Here is a 15,428-nt window from a genome sequence, read left to right as displayed (position 1 = left end):
CTGCGAGCAATCAAATCTGGTACAGGTAGACCAAACTAATAGCATGTTGGTATGACCCTTACTGAATTCCTCGGATTTCCACATCCTGATGAGGATCTTCGCTGTGTTTCAAAATGAACCACTTGGAAACGCTTCCCCGAGTGCTGGAGCTGTTTGAGTGTTGGGCCGAACAGTATGAATCGGTAGTGATAAGAGCATCAACAGGATTCATTTGCAGCCTCCTACCGGGAGACACTTTACCTTAGCAGCTCAAATTATATTGAATCGTAATGAATGAAGAAGTGGATCCCTGCCAGGGAATAGTTTGTAACTTGGAAAAGTAGATATAATTACATAATAATTCTGCCTTTGCAGAAGGTGCCGCTGCTTTAGGAGTGCCTGATGTTATTTACGGCTGTTACTTGCAGCTCTGTTTAGTCATCGTGTTGGTATATCAATCAAACCCAAGAATTTTATATTCTTTTTATTTCTACTTTACTGCTAAACAAAAAATGTAGTGGCATCTATTTCACTTCTGCAATCTATCTAAGATCTCAGCATCTTAACTCCTAATACTCTGCTGCAGGTTTTATTTACAGATCGTATATATCTTTAATATGGAGGGATTTTTATAGTCTCTCATTTTTCCTCCCTCTTCCATATACACACACACACACACACACGTGCGTATATATACATATATACATATACACACACACACATATATATATATATTTGCTTACTGTAAGATTTACCTGTATGGCTTACCTGTATAAATATTTATACACTATACTCATACAGGTATTCTATAGCAAGAAATAGTAAAGGCTCAAATGGTGATTACATGGGAATATCTTAAATGAATCTATCTTGTTCTTTAAAATATATCTCCAATTTTTTTGTTTCGTTGACTTTTATCATTTTTCTCTAATATTCCTAAAATTAAAAGTTACTGAGGTGGTATATGTTTAATAGTCTAGAGTTATTCTAGTGTCTTAATGTAGCATGGCATTACATTAACTATTATCAAAATATAGTGAAAGGAGTATATTTGAAATTAGATTTTGCTTTATTTCAGACAGAAATATGATTTTAAAATCATTTTTTTGCATATAATAGTTAACCCGCTTTCATGTAATAGTAATCTCTGTGAACCTCAGATGGCATGTTATAGACACAGCTATTATATATGGTCATACATATATGCTTTTAACTAATATTTTAAAGTATTTTGGAATGTCTTGTGGATAGCACTTTATTGCTATTACAAAGCATATGAAAATTGAATTGCAACTCAGTGCTTAAATTAGAAACATTTCTGCTTAAGAAACAGAAATGTTTCTGAATAACATTTTGTCAACAACATGGAAGGCAAAGCTTACTAAAATAAATAAGATAGTAAAGTCATGCAGTAGGGAGTAAAATCTGGCAAAACCTGATGATACAGACATAGTGGGAGCACACACCCAGAGATCTAATCAACAATACTGAGAACAATGTTTGCGTTGGTTAAAGTTTACAGATAAGTTGATAGAAATTGTTACAAACTAGTGATAGATATTTAATTGCAAGTAGTTTGCAAGGGAGAAGAGAGATGAAAGCAATAGCGATTTTTGATGGCCTCCGAGATGTCAGGCATTGTATTAGGTGGCTTGCAGGTATATTATTATTTAGTCTTCACAACAGAACTGTGAAGTTGACATTTTACGAGAAAGTTTCTTTAGACACAGGGAGAGTAAGGCAACTTTCCCAAGGCAATCTTTTAGACAGAAGTTATCCATAAGTCAACCAAGGTCTAGATAAAACAAAGTTTGCCACTTTATGTATACACAGTAGGCCCACAGTGGGCCAGACAATTGCTTAACAAAATTCACTAGAAATGAGCAGATGGGTTAAACAACTCTGTTTTCTTAAACTTCTCAGTTTCTTCATGTATAAAATGGGAATCATAAAAACATTGATTTCATATGGTTGTTAAGAAATTTAAATGAGTTAATTCATGTCAAATGCTCAATAAGTGTTTGTTTTTGTACAGTTTTCTCTTTTGTCTGGTCTCTGTATCAAGTTAACTTCATTATCTCTGATGTCAATATCGAATGGTAGTAAAACAGGTGTAATGTTTTTGATCCATTTTCGACATTTGCAACACATATGTTCTGTAACATTTTATCATCTATTATTTATAGGTATGTTGGCTGTGAGAATCTAAGACCATGCTTTTTGCCACTCTATATAAATTTATGAATTTGCGGGATTCAAATATTCTCTGGTTGGATCTTTTTTATTTCACCCCAGGTCCGCTTCCCTAGTATCCTGAGATCTCATCATGGTGAATTTCCATTCCAACTTATACCTGACAATCTTTAATCACGTATCTTGTTGCACAGGAATGACTTCCCCTGTGCTCTTACAACTGGCACACAGTGACTTCTCATTCAAGACTCAGTTCAAAGACGTCTTTCTGTGGGAAGCATTACCTGGCAATACTGCCATCTGTATAGTGTAGAAACAACTGCTTCTCAGGATAACAATTCTCAAATGTTCAGGTATATAAAATCATGTGAGTAGATCATTTTAAAAATGTATATCCTCAGGTTCCATCCCCAGACACTAATTCAGAAGGAATGAGATGAAGTCAAAGAATCTGCATTTTTAACTAATGAAGCGAATAATTCTTATACAGTCCCAAGATCATACTTTGAAAAACTCTACATTAGGAGAAAATGTAAAATTTATATCTAGAATTACTTTAGAATAACTCAGTTGGCACAGTGTGTGTGGCATTAAAACTAGATTTACTAAGAAAGAAAATTAAGCATTCACCTCTTGAAATCTCAAAATGCCAATTAGGTTTTCACCTTTAATCACATTTCTCTATATAACTCCCTCTCCACAGAGCAGTCAGAGAGATCTATTAAAATATCAACCATGTCTCCTGCTTAAAACCCTCTAATAGCTTTCTATTACAATTAGGATTAGGAAAAAAAAAAAAACCTTCCTACACCTACAAGACATGTCTAGGCACTTCCTATCTCTCTGGCTATATTTCGTACAACTTGTACCTCGATTAAAATAAAAAGTTCTTATCAATTTGATCTCTTTTTTATTCCTCAAAAACACCAAACTCATCATATATATGCTTACCATGGGGACTTTTGTTTTCCTTGTTCTTTGGGTAGTGACCACTCTTCTCTTTGGAATGGCTCAGTCTTTTCATTTGATGTCTCAGCTCAAACGTCATCTCTTCAGAGAAGCATTTCTGAAAACTCTACCTGAAATATCTCCAAGTCTTCTGCATCTTGTCCAGGATAGCTGCTGTCCTAAGTGCTGGAGATACCCTACAGTATCTTCAGCACTTAGGACAGCAGCTGGCCCATAGAAGAACTCAATAAATGTCTGTTGAAAACAAAAACACTGTATGTAATTGAAACTCTATTGATATTCTTATTCCATTGATTATAGCATGCTAAGGTTGAAATAACAGTCATGTATTGAAATAAATTTTTCACCAATTTGAAAACGGAAAATCTAGGCTGTAGGAACTTCTATAGTTGAGACAAATGTCTCTTCAGTTGAACCAACAAGTGAACTTATCTGAAAATACAGATAAGAGAAATCAGAAGAAAAGGAGAAAGTTAACAAGGCAGTTAATTTCTCGCACAAATTAACTTCTCATTGAAACAGTTACTTAATATTAAATGTGTACACCTGGTTGTGTAAACATTTTTAACAATAGAAGTCTAAGAATCATTTAAATTTTAGTGTATTTTAAAAATTTTAATATATTTTCTTACAAATATTATTTTTTAAAATAAAAACAGGCTTTGGAACAATCAATATTTACCAAGTATATACTTTCGCCAAATGCTGTTTAAATTTAAATTTAAATCTCAACAGATGATACTGGTAATATTTCAATCTCATGACAATTTCTAGGTTTTTTAAAAGTATTTTCTAAATACCAAATTTACTGGCACTTAGTCCTTCAGTTCAGACTTGATAGTTTATGTTATAGTTTTTATTTTGCTGTGCTTTGCTTTTTCTCTACAATGCTTAAATGGCTTCTGATGTCATTTGGCTCTGTGTCCCCACCCAAATCTCATCTTGTAGCTCCCATGATTCCCATGTGTTGTGGGAGGGGCCTGATGGTACATGATTGAATCATGGGGGTGGGTCTTTTCTTGCTATTCTTGTGATAGTGAATGGATCTCATGAAATCTGATGGTTTTAAAAACGAGAGTTTCCCTACACAAGCTCTCTCTTTGCCTAGTGTCATTCACATAAGATGTGACTTGCTCCTCTTTGCCTTCTGCCATGATTGTGAGGTTTCCCCAGCCAAGTGGAGCTCTGAGTTCTCCATTAAACCTCTTTCCTTTGTAAATTGCCCAGTCTTGGGTATGTCTTTATCAGCAGTGTGAAAACAGACTAAAACAACTTCTTAAATGAATTGGGCAAAATGAGCAATAATATCACAGTCAGAATAATGCATCATTTGGAGAGCTGTTTTGTGATGAGATAATTTATGGGAGAGCCTTTTGCTGGCTGGAATAAACAAAGTGTTCTGGCTGCTTCTTTAATATATAGCTAATTCTCTTTAGAACCATATGGTTTGTAATTTCATCTGTAAGTGTAGAGATTATAAAGAGCTAAATTTAGAGTATGCTCATGACAGCAACCTGTTTGGAGATTCCCATGTAGTAAATGTCTTGATTTCATTATTCTTATTGTGGTGCACTTTTGTGGGTATTTTGGAAATTTTTCAGTGCCTATGACAAGCCCAACTTCACTATTAATTTATTTAGAGTCATAGTAGAAACAAAACTTTTCTTTATAGAAGGTTGACTTGAAATTATGTTTTGAAAATATAATGTGTTGTCCATATGGAAATTCAATATATGAGCTATTATACCATTTTCAATAAAATCTGATAGAATAGATTTTATTCTATTAAAATTAATGGAATAGATTTATCTAAAATCTAAAATAAAATAATTTGAGTATTATTTTTATTAAAAGTTTATTTTAATTCATATCACAATGCTTAGAAACCTAGTATAAAACCTTGGGAAACCTGCATAGTATTGTCAAGTACATGTACTATTTGTCAAGTCTATTGACAACTATGGAAAGTTCCAAAGCAAGGAGCATTGCCAATAAAAGCAGTGGACTGAGCTTCTTTTGAGAATTAATCATCTAGATTAATCATCATGTTTATGATTAATGTTTGTGGCTGAGTGTTACCATTGCTTAATTTTGTGTGTGCAATTTCTTATTTGTTAGTTATAAAGCTGGAAACAAAACAAGATAAATTTTGTTTCCAGATTTATAACTTTAATGTTCTATAATATTCTGCCATATGATAGTTACATGCCTGCTTTAGCAAGTCTAGCTTGTCGGAAATGATAATGCTTATACTGGAAAAGTATGAAATATAGTGGTTTTGAGAAGAAAGTAAGATGATCTATTAAATTGAGCCATATTAAGTTGCCCATGAATATGTCAATGATGCTCAGTTTTACATATTAGATACACTAGGGACATGTTAAAACAATACTAATGTCCAGGTCCCTCATAAACCAATTAGATCTTTAAAAATTCACGGCAAGTGTATCCGTTTTTCTTAAAATTCAAACATTGTTTCAATACGCAGTTGTGGTTAAGAGCCACTAATATATGTAATCCTGTTTTTCTTAGAATATCATAGTCGCCACTTCCATGGGATCAATCACTGTATGCAGAGAATAACTTTCCATAAAAAAGGATGGGGGAATAACTTTCCATTAAAATAACACATAAAATCGTCATTTAAAAGAAAGATTTTTGAAAATTAGGTCAAAAAGTAGAAATATTTTCAAATGTATTTAAATTCAATTTTGTATAACATAACAAACAAGGACCTTCACCAGTGAGAGTATGATAAAGCAGTTAATAGTGGTTGCAATAGTGTTAATTCTGCCTATTTGACAAAAAGGAAAGAGGGAATTTTTAATAAAATATGAACCCCCAAGAAAACATCTGTGGAAGAGTATGATCAGAGTTTTGGGATAATACAAATATAAAAAACTTACAAAATCCAAATTCCAGAGCTCTTTAGGTGAGAGGTAAGTCTCCCTTGCTTGCGACTGCTCATAGGACCATTTTTGGCACATGGACAAGAATGTAGATGAGATGTCTGAAAGGGAGTAGAGAAGAGGAGAGTAAGATAAAATAACTAGGTATAAGCTCAGTTATTTTCAATGAAGTATTAAACATATGCTACTGCTCTTCCACAGATCAAGTTGCTTATAAAGAGAATATTTTACTTAATATATTAGAAGAATTGCAAACATGTGAATTTCAAAGTTTTCTTGCTTCATATAGATGTATATTTTATGATATTAGTGGACTGAAGTATCTACTGAACTGAAGACATTGCCTAGGGACATATTTTTTAATTTTAAATATTTCTGAGCTTATTTTCTTTTTGTACCTCCTTGTAAAAGAAGTATATATAATTGAACCTAATTGCTGGTTCTAATTTATATGAATTTTTACATAGTGCCCCAAGAAGAAATAATACCTGTGTAACAACGTATGTCAAGAAGGCTCTAAAATTTCTGTCGAATGAAAATTGAGTTAGTGCAGTTACACATGCTTGCCATTTTTGCAAATCATTGTTTCCTAAAAACAATTACAATATGGACCTCTGAAGAGTTTATGTCCTTGGGAATAACGCAATTTTACACATATATGTGTGTGCATGTATATTATCAACGTATACTTGACATCCTTTATGTGATAAATCAATCATTTTAGATGCAAATTTCTAATTTCAAGTTGCTGACTTTCTGATAAGACAAAGGTAGATTTCTCGACAGAAGCAAATTTTAAAATTCCATAGCTGCTTTGTTCATTCTAATGAACAGTTCATTCTAATGGCTTGTGGCCCGTATTTCCAGATCTGTAAAATAGGAATTATAGCAGTTCTTATGTGATGGGAGTACTGTGAAAACCAAATTATTTGATCCATGAGAAATACTTAGCATAGTACTCATCACATATTAAAGGCTTAAATGAATGCTAGTTGGCAAAATGAAAGGGATTAGTGGATACTTCTTAAGGTCTCTCCCTTATAGCTTATTCTAAACCTCCCTTGCTATATTTCTACTTAAAAAAAAGAAAAAAAAAAAACAATCTCATTAAAATGGTAAGGATCACATCATGCCTGATGCACAAAAAATTTCCTGAGAACACAGGCATAAATGGCATATACAGAATAGAACCTAGATCTTCTTTTTCCAAATTTTTGACATATTTTACTATGTCACACTGCCTCCACAATTCCACATGGTAAAAATTATTTCTAAGTGGATAAAAAGTACTCTTACAGAATTAAGTGAATATGTTAAAAAAAACTAGTCACAGCAATCTTAATGAAGTACAGTGATTTTAAAAGTCTTCTACCTCTGACGGTATTTCGAAGATTGTTGCACACTGTAGCAATTTTTAAAGAAGTGTTTTCTTTAATCTTTTCAACATTTTGCATGTTCAAATATTACAACTAAAAGAAAAAAAATCTTTGAATTGAGGATTTCCTTTTTACTATTCTAGAGCTGCCTTTATATTGTAACATTAGTGCAATAATGAACTAATTTGCTACATCATGGGTAATTTATTTTAGAACACAGTAAAAATTTTAGTGCATAGAACTTAACAAATCATATATACACTAACCTATGTGTTTGTAATGTATGATATTTTGATTTAAATCTAGAAAAACATGTTAATTAAAAATATATGTACAGCCACGCACAGTATAATGACATTTCATCCAATGATGGACTGCGTATATGGTCATGGTCCCTTAAGAGTATAACAGAGATAAAAAAAAGTCCTATTGCTCAATAGTGTTGCAGCCATCATAGCATTGTCATATAGCACAATACATTAGTTGTGTGTTTCTGGTGATGCTGGTGTAAAAAACCTACTGTGCTGCCAGTTGTTTAAAACTATAGTACGTACAACTATATACAGTACATAATACTTGACAATGATAATACAAGACTACGTTACCAGCTTTTGTATTTACTACACTTTTTATCATTATTGTAGATTGTACTCTTTCTCCTTATAAAACAAAGTTGGCTATAGAAAGGCCTCAGGCACGTCCTTCAGGAAGTATTCTGAAAGAAGGCATTGTTATCATAGGAGATGACAGCTCTATGAATGTTATTGCCCTGGAAGACCTTCCAGTGGGACGAGATGCAGAGGTGACAGACAATGATACTGATGATCCTGACCCTGTGTGGGCCTAGGCTAATGTGTGTGTTTTTGCCTTGGTTTGGAACAAAAAAGCTTAAAAAGTAAAAAGGTTATTTTTAAAAAATGAAAAATTGAAAAAAGCTTTTCAGGATATAAGGAAAGAAAATATTTTGTACAGTGTATTTTAAGCACTGTGTTATTACAAAAGAGTCCAAAAGTTTTAAAAAATTAAAAATGTATAAAAATTTCACAGTAACCTAAGACTACTTTATTTTTAAAGCTAGAAAATTTAAAAAATAAAATTAGTGTAGCATCAATGAACAGTGTTGATCAAATCTAGAGTAATGTATAAGAACGTCTTCAACCTTTGCATTCACTCACCACTTACTATCTCACCCAGATAGTGAAAGAGAAACCTCCTCTCCCAAAAGCCCCGTTTTGCTAAGTGCCCTATACAAGTGTAGCGTTTAAAAATCTTTCGTCCCATATGTTTTTACTGTACCTTTTCTATGTTTTGATATTTTTAAGTACACAAATACTGATCGTTATGTTACAATTGCCTACAGTCTTCAGTACAGTAACATGCTCTACACGTGTTTAGCCTATGAGCAATAGACTCATAACCTAGGTGTATGGTAGGACATGCCATCTAGATTGGAGTAAGTACACTCTGTGATGTCTACACAACAAAATGCTTGTCTCAGAATGTATTCCTAACATTAAGCGTGACTGCATATGTTAGTTATTAAAGAGGTTATTGTTGAATACCTATTATATTCCATTATAATCTTTCTTTAACTGGCAGAATCACTAACAATTATCCTGAAAGGTAAATATTAACATTCTACTCTTTCATTTTTGATACCAGGCATGATTAAATCATGTATCTTCTTTTTTTTATTGAAACATGCATATATGTTTACAAAAGTCATATATTTTTGAAATAAAGAAATGCAAAGATAAATCCTTATGTTGATACTATATCACATTGCATAAACTATGCTTGATTATCAATCATTTAATTTAATTTTTTTCTTTAATATGTTCTAGAACATCTTGAAATAATTGCTTTTGAATTTAAAAGGTATTGTTTAGCTTATTATTTCTCAGAAGGGACAACTTAATATCCGAAAATGACAATAACTTAGTCAAGAGCACCTAATAAGCGAATGCAATAACAGGATTCAAATGCCTGTCTTCTGATTTCAAAACCCATAATGTACCTACCATTCAAGACCACTGTCCTCCAGGAAAAGATAATATATGGGAAAAGACAAATTTATCACAAAAATTTAGGTGAAAACATGGCCAGATCAAAGCTCCTGAAGCCAAATATGATTAAGTCTAATCAAAGGCATCGAGGCCCCACAATCTGATATTTAATGCTGCATTCTACCAATGTTATATATGAACAAGGGGATATATAACCTTATAAATAACATTTCTGAAAAGTACAAGTCCTGGGATAAAACATTACCCTTTCAAGAAACAAATTCCCTTAACACATCAGGATTGTTCAGTAAATGTTGATTTGCAACCATCATTATTATCTCTTAATTGAATATGTAGATATTACAGATGTCTCCTGAACACTTGAATTAAGTCAGACAAAATGAATAGCCTCTAGAAGATTGCAATTTGAAGAGAAAGCTATAATTGAAACATCTATATAAAATGCATGAATTTCAAAGTACATAGAAAGTGTTTTATGTTATGAATGAAGTTGTTTAATTCTGGACATTTTCCAAAATTATATTTACTTTCTGTGTTTCCTAAATTCTTCTCTCAAATACATATCTCCACAAATTGATACAACTACAATTATGAAAATATTGAAAAAATATTTTCAAATATTGAACATTTGGTTATTTTCTCAAAGTTATGATTTTTAAGACAAGAGGTGTTTGCTTTCTAAACAGAGTTTTTACATGTTGCAGCAGAAAGAGTTATAAGTTATAAGAAGTTCACATAATGTTGACATTTTCCATTTACTGCTTATTAGACTTGTATTTTACTTGAACATTTTTACTGCAAATATTTTCTACCATTTGTTTTACTAAGGTTGTTTTTTTAAATAGGTAAAATTTTAAAATGCTGTTGGATGCCTCTTAAAATTTGCTTAAAATGCCTTTATTATTCTATACATATTTCCCCTCCCTGAAGGTTTCTTTATCTCTAAAGGTTAGTATATATTTTTTCTTTCTTTCATCACAGAATATAATATCAGCAAATCACAGGCATGCACACAAAAAGTACATAAAAAGAGAGATATTAGGGTGTTTTTCTGTAGTCGTTCCTAAAATATTTCCCCAATGTAAATTTAGAAAGGTTTTTTCCTGTTTTTCTTTTTTTGAAGAAGAGAAGAGTAAAGCACTTGTTAAAACAACAATATTTATGATTCTAAAGGTGAAGGTTACAGAGTACATTCCTGTAAAGAGTAAACAAGAAACAAAAATTATTTTAAACTTAAGAGTAATAAAATTCATTTGAATTTGTTGGTAATATGGGTAAAGGTTAAATAAGAAATGAATATTATTTTAAATTTTTTAAATTGTTGAAAACAATTTCAAAGTTTGCTTTAAAACATTACAATGTATTAAAGATGTTACGAATCAATTTTTTTTAGTTTTTCATTTTTACGTTTATTAAACTATCATAGAAGATAATAGGTGAATGTCCTTGAAGCATTCAGAAGTAGATGCATGTGAAAATAGTTTACAATCATCAGAAGTGTTGAGAGTTACGCATCGCTAAACATTCATGGCACACTATGCTTTGGTGTTTCCTGTAACATCTGAAACCAGGCATGAAATTCAGGGTCGGCCTTTAGTAGATACAAGAAAAGGTGTCAGCTTGGTGAAACCAACTGCTCCATCACATGCCATTGACTTTTTCAGGTATTAAGTTCAGTCAACTTGTAGAATGCTCTACCACCAGGATTTGTCTTACTGTTTTTTCACAGTACCCAAAGGTATTCCTTTATCTTTGTATTTTCTAGAAACTGCCAATATGTCTATAACTTGTCTTTTGATTTGGATTCTAATTAAAAGGCACATATTTTATGTTATTTTATTAGTAAATTGGATTGAACAAGTGTTTGTACGATGTATTTGGAGAACAGCTTCTAATATGAAGGCAAATAGTGTCATTGAGAAGGAAAAAAGGTTTCAGGGCAGAGACAGAGAGTATCAGAGCCCTGAATCACTGGTATAGAATGCAAAAGGCCCATAGTATCTCCAAATAGGACATGAAAAAAATGACATGGAAGAGGAATAAATATTGAGAAGGGAATATTTCTGCCCTACCTCCAAATCCTTTTATGATCTGAAAGCTTGAGAAAGCAAGATCTTTGACATAAAACAGAAATGTGACATCCAGGTTATCAGTTTTTTTATTACCATTTTTTTCCTTCATCAATTCAAAGCATGTCTAATGAGCACCTACCGAATACCAAGCAATATGTTAGCTGCTTTGAGAGGACCTTGTTCCTCAATGCCCTCTGTGTAATTCTATGGTCTCCTGCCTCTACCTTGTGTTCTCATAGTACCTTGTGCCTTTCATTGTGATAGTACCTGTCATCAGATAGTACCTGTCACCGGGTATTGCAGTCATATGCTTATTTCTCTGTTTTCTTCTCATTACTCTGAACATTTCAAATCTCGTTTTTTAATCTGCAGTACTAAATATAATGCTACACCAATCACAGATTTTCAAATGTCATTGAATGAATGAGCAGAGCACAATCCATGCTTTAAGAAGTGATTCAAGGCATAGAATCACTTGTATAATTAGGATCAAAATTTTAAAATGTGGTTTTTGAATATGATGGAATAACATATTATGGGAGAGTAATGTTTACATAGATGACATCTAGTTGGCACTTAACTCATAATCGTGTATTCGTCAGGGTTGGAGAGGAGGAATAAGTGTTCCATGCATCAGCATGGCGGCTGTAATGTATGAGAGAGATTGACATTTTTAGGGAACAGAAAGACGTTTGGTATGTCAGGAGCCAAGAGCTGGTTGGCTGGGAAAGCAGATTGGGGTCAGACTGTGAATGGACTCAGACACCATTCTAAAGAAACTGGATGATTTCCTGAAGGTAGCAAGGTATCAGCAGAGGATACACAAGTCAGGTTAAACGTCATTCTGTTAACACCTTAAAGGATAAATGAATGAAAACGTACTATTAACAAAAAGGACAAGTTAGAGATTGTTGCAGAATTTCAGTAGGAAGGTGATTTAGGTGTGATTCAAGATGATGACATTGGATTAAATGGATATTCTGGAATTTAAGCAAGTCTTTGAACCACATTTCTATCTTGCTTCAGAAAGTGGATTTCTACCATCTTAGTTTTTGCCTAATCTATACCAACACCCTATTATGCTCACATTCCAGAGCCAACTAAACAACATTAGAAGAGTCAACCTAAATAATTAGCCTGAGATTGGAGCCCTAAAATCCACTGTGGCTACTAAAGCCCAACTTTGTAACATAGAGCACGTTGAAATTTAAGTCAGAGCTTCTACCACTGCATTACATGTCACAAACATGTTATTGTTTTAATGTATTGCATTAATGCATTTCAGCCTCTAACACTGAGTTCTATTGGTTCTTCATCTTTTCTTAGCTAGATAGAAGTATATACACAAGTGATAGAAGTAAATACACTAGTGATAGAAAATATTGTTTTTCCAATTCAGTTAATCATTCATTATATAAAACTTTTTAAAATTTTCTACCCTATACTGTCATCTCTAGCATCACAAAGCACATAGAACTATAGTGAGACAAGTCTCATATGTTGGCTTCCAGAATAAGTTCTTAAATAGCATGATTTTTATATGAAATGGGAAATTATTAGAGCTGGACATTTTAAAACAAGATTGAAATCAGTTGAAGCAGCCTAAATTCTTGGTCTTGATAGGTTTTTTTCCCAAAATTATATTGTTTGGACAGGGAGAAAGAAGACCGGAGTTAGAATTACATCTAATATCTTAAACATTTTTCCTTTAAACCTCTGGGGGACAGGGCTATCAGGTATGATGGTTAGAATGTAGGCAGGAATGGGCCGGGCGCGGTGGCTCACGCCTGTAATCCAGCACTTTGGGAGGCCGAGGTGGGCGGATCACGGGGTCAGGAAATGGAGACCATCCTGGCTAACACGGTGAAACCCCGTCTGTACTAAAAATACAAAAAACTAGCCGGGCGCGGTGGCGGGCGCCTGTGGTCCCAGCTACTCGGGAGACTGAGGCAGGAGAATGGCGGGAACCCGGGAGGCGGAGCTTGCAGTGAGCCGAGATCGCACCACTGCGCTCCAGCCTGGGCGACAGAGCGAGACTCCGCCTCAAAAAAAAAAAAAAAGTTTAAAAAAAAGCTGTTGTCACTTTTCATTGAAATTACATGAAATGAGAAAAGAAATTTAATTTAAGATTTAATCAATTATGATGATAAAATTTTTAGGAAAAAATTAAGTGTCTGTTATTTGCTCAGATAACCTAACTTTGCAAGATAATTATCCAAACTTTTATATAACTTTACCTATGATTATCCCACTTGGCAATGCTATTAATGAGGCAGTGGTAATAATGAAGTATCTCACAGAAAAGATGATTCATTATTCAGTGCAGTACAGTCAAGCAAGTTTCAAGTTGCATAATTGTAATAGGAGAAGAAAATGACAAAGACAGAAGAAACGTTGTTACCGGGTGCAATTTAAATATAGTATTTGGGAAACAAATGTGAAAGACATTTTTCCCTGAAATTAAAACCAACTCATCTGTCTCCCATTCTTCTTCACAGGATTTCATCACAATGTTGTCTCTTGTTGAATTTAAGTGACTATGACATTATTTTTCCTACCTTGGCAAATTTTGCAAGGAGATATTGTCTTAAGTATATTAATAATTCTTAAATATGTTGTCAAAGATTGAGTTTAATTGGGAAAACAATTATAATATTGATTGTTCACGGTTCAATTTCTTGGCAGATATTTCTTCTGCAAGCTACTGTTGACCATAAAAATGAAATTGTGACTTTGAATTGTACCATGCTTGTTTAGTGTAGCATGTATACTTCTTGGCTCAACATCGGCTGCTTTACAAAATGGTATAAAACTGGCTTGTTTTATTTTTCTACAGCACATGATAGGGTACTGCATGTATTATTCAACTTGTTGAAGCATCCTAGAAAAAAATTTTTATTGTGAAAATTGTAGTGACAAGTAGAAATTAATTATTTGTTATCACACAAAGAACTTTTATACTATATTCCCAATTTTGTTTTACACTGAAGTCTTCATTTGAAAATGTGAGCGAAAGATTGACTTTAAATTTCCAGAGATGATTAGCTGCCAGCTCTAATCAAATTGAGAGGTAATTAGCAAATCAAAACTTGATTAGCTCTTTGCTTGATTTACTGAAATTATAGTTTATTCAGTTTAAATAATGGGGGAGGGGAGTTGACTATACTTTAGATACAGTAGAATCAACTATGTTGAAGCAGGAGGGGAGCCCAATACCATAAGTATTGTCTAAACCTGACAATACTGTTTTTGGTTGTGTCTTTATGATATCATAATGCTACACAGTAGTCTTTTGTGTTTTTATGAGAATAAAGGTTTCTATCATTTGTTGACTATAATCTAATGTGATATATAATTTAAGCTTTTAAGGATAATTGTTATATATGGGGTCATTGTTTAATCATAGATGTTAGGGCCCTACCCTCATTATATTCTTAATATGTTTTTATAGACTCTATTTCCAAATACAGCTACATTGGGGATTAGGGCTTTGGCATATGAATTTTTCAATTCCTGGATATAAAAAAAAATTCAAGGTATGCTAGTTCATGCATTTAACTATTGGATATTTAAGACTGAAGGAAAGAAAGTGAGTATACCCATGCATTACTCTGCTATGGCTACCGAAACAGAATATCACAGGCTGGTACAAACTTATTTTCTCAGAGTTCTAGAGTCTGGAAGTTCAAGATCAAAGTTTTGGCAGAATTGGTGTCTGGTGAGGGCTGTCTTCCAGGCTTACAGATGGCCACCTTCTTGCTGTACCTGTACATAGATTTTCCTGTGTGTGTGAAAAGAGAGAGGAAGAAAGAGAAAGAGGTCTGGCATCCATTCCTCTTCTTAGAAGGATGCCAGTCCTATTGGATTAGGCCCTGTGCCTCGTGACCTCATTGTATTCTTAAT

The 15,428-nt window shown here is 33.2% G+C and overlaps 1 protein-coding gene across 2 annotated transcripts in view; it reads left to right on the top strand.

Annotated features, from left to right (window-relative positions):
* CADM2 (cell adhesion molecule 2) overlaps positions 1 to 15,428 on the top strand; it is a 1,080,890-nt gene that overhangs the window by 664,873 nt on the left and 400,589 nt on the right. The gene's annotated exons all lie outside the window — the stretch shown is intronic.

This window comes from Macaca mulatta, chromosome 2, assembly GCF_049350105.2.
Source record: "Macaca mulatta isolate MMU2019108-1 chromosome 2, T2T-MMU8v2.0, whole genome shotgun sequence".
Classification (NCBI taxonomy): domain Eukaryota; kingdom Metazoa; phylum Chordata; class Mammalia; order Primates; family Cercopithecidae; genus Macaca; species Macaca mulatta.
This window is presented reverse-complemented; position numbering and strand designations above follow the sequence as displayed.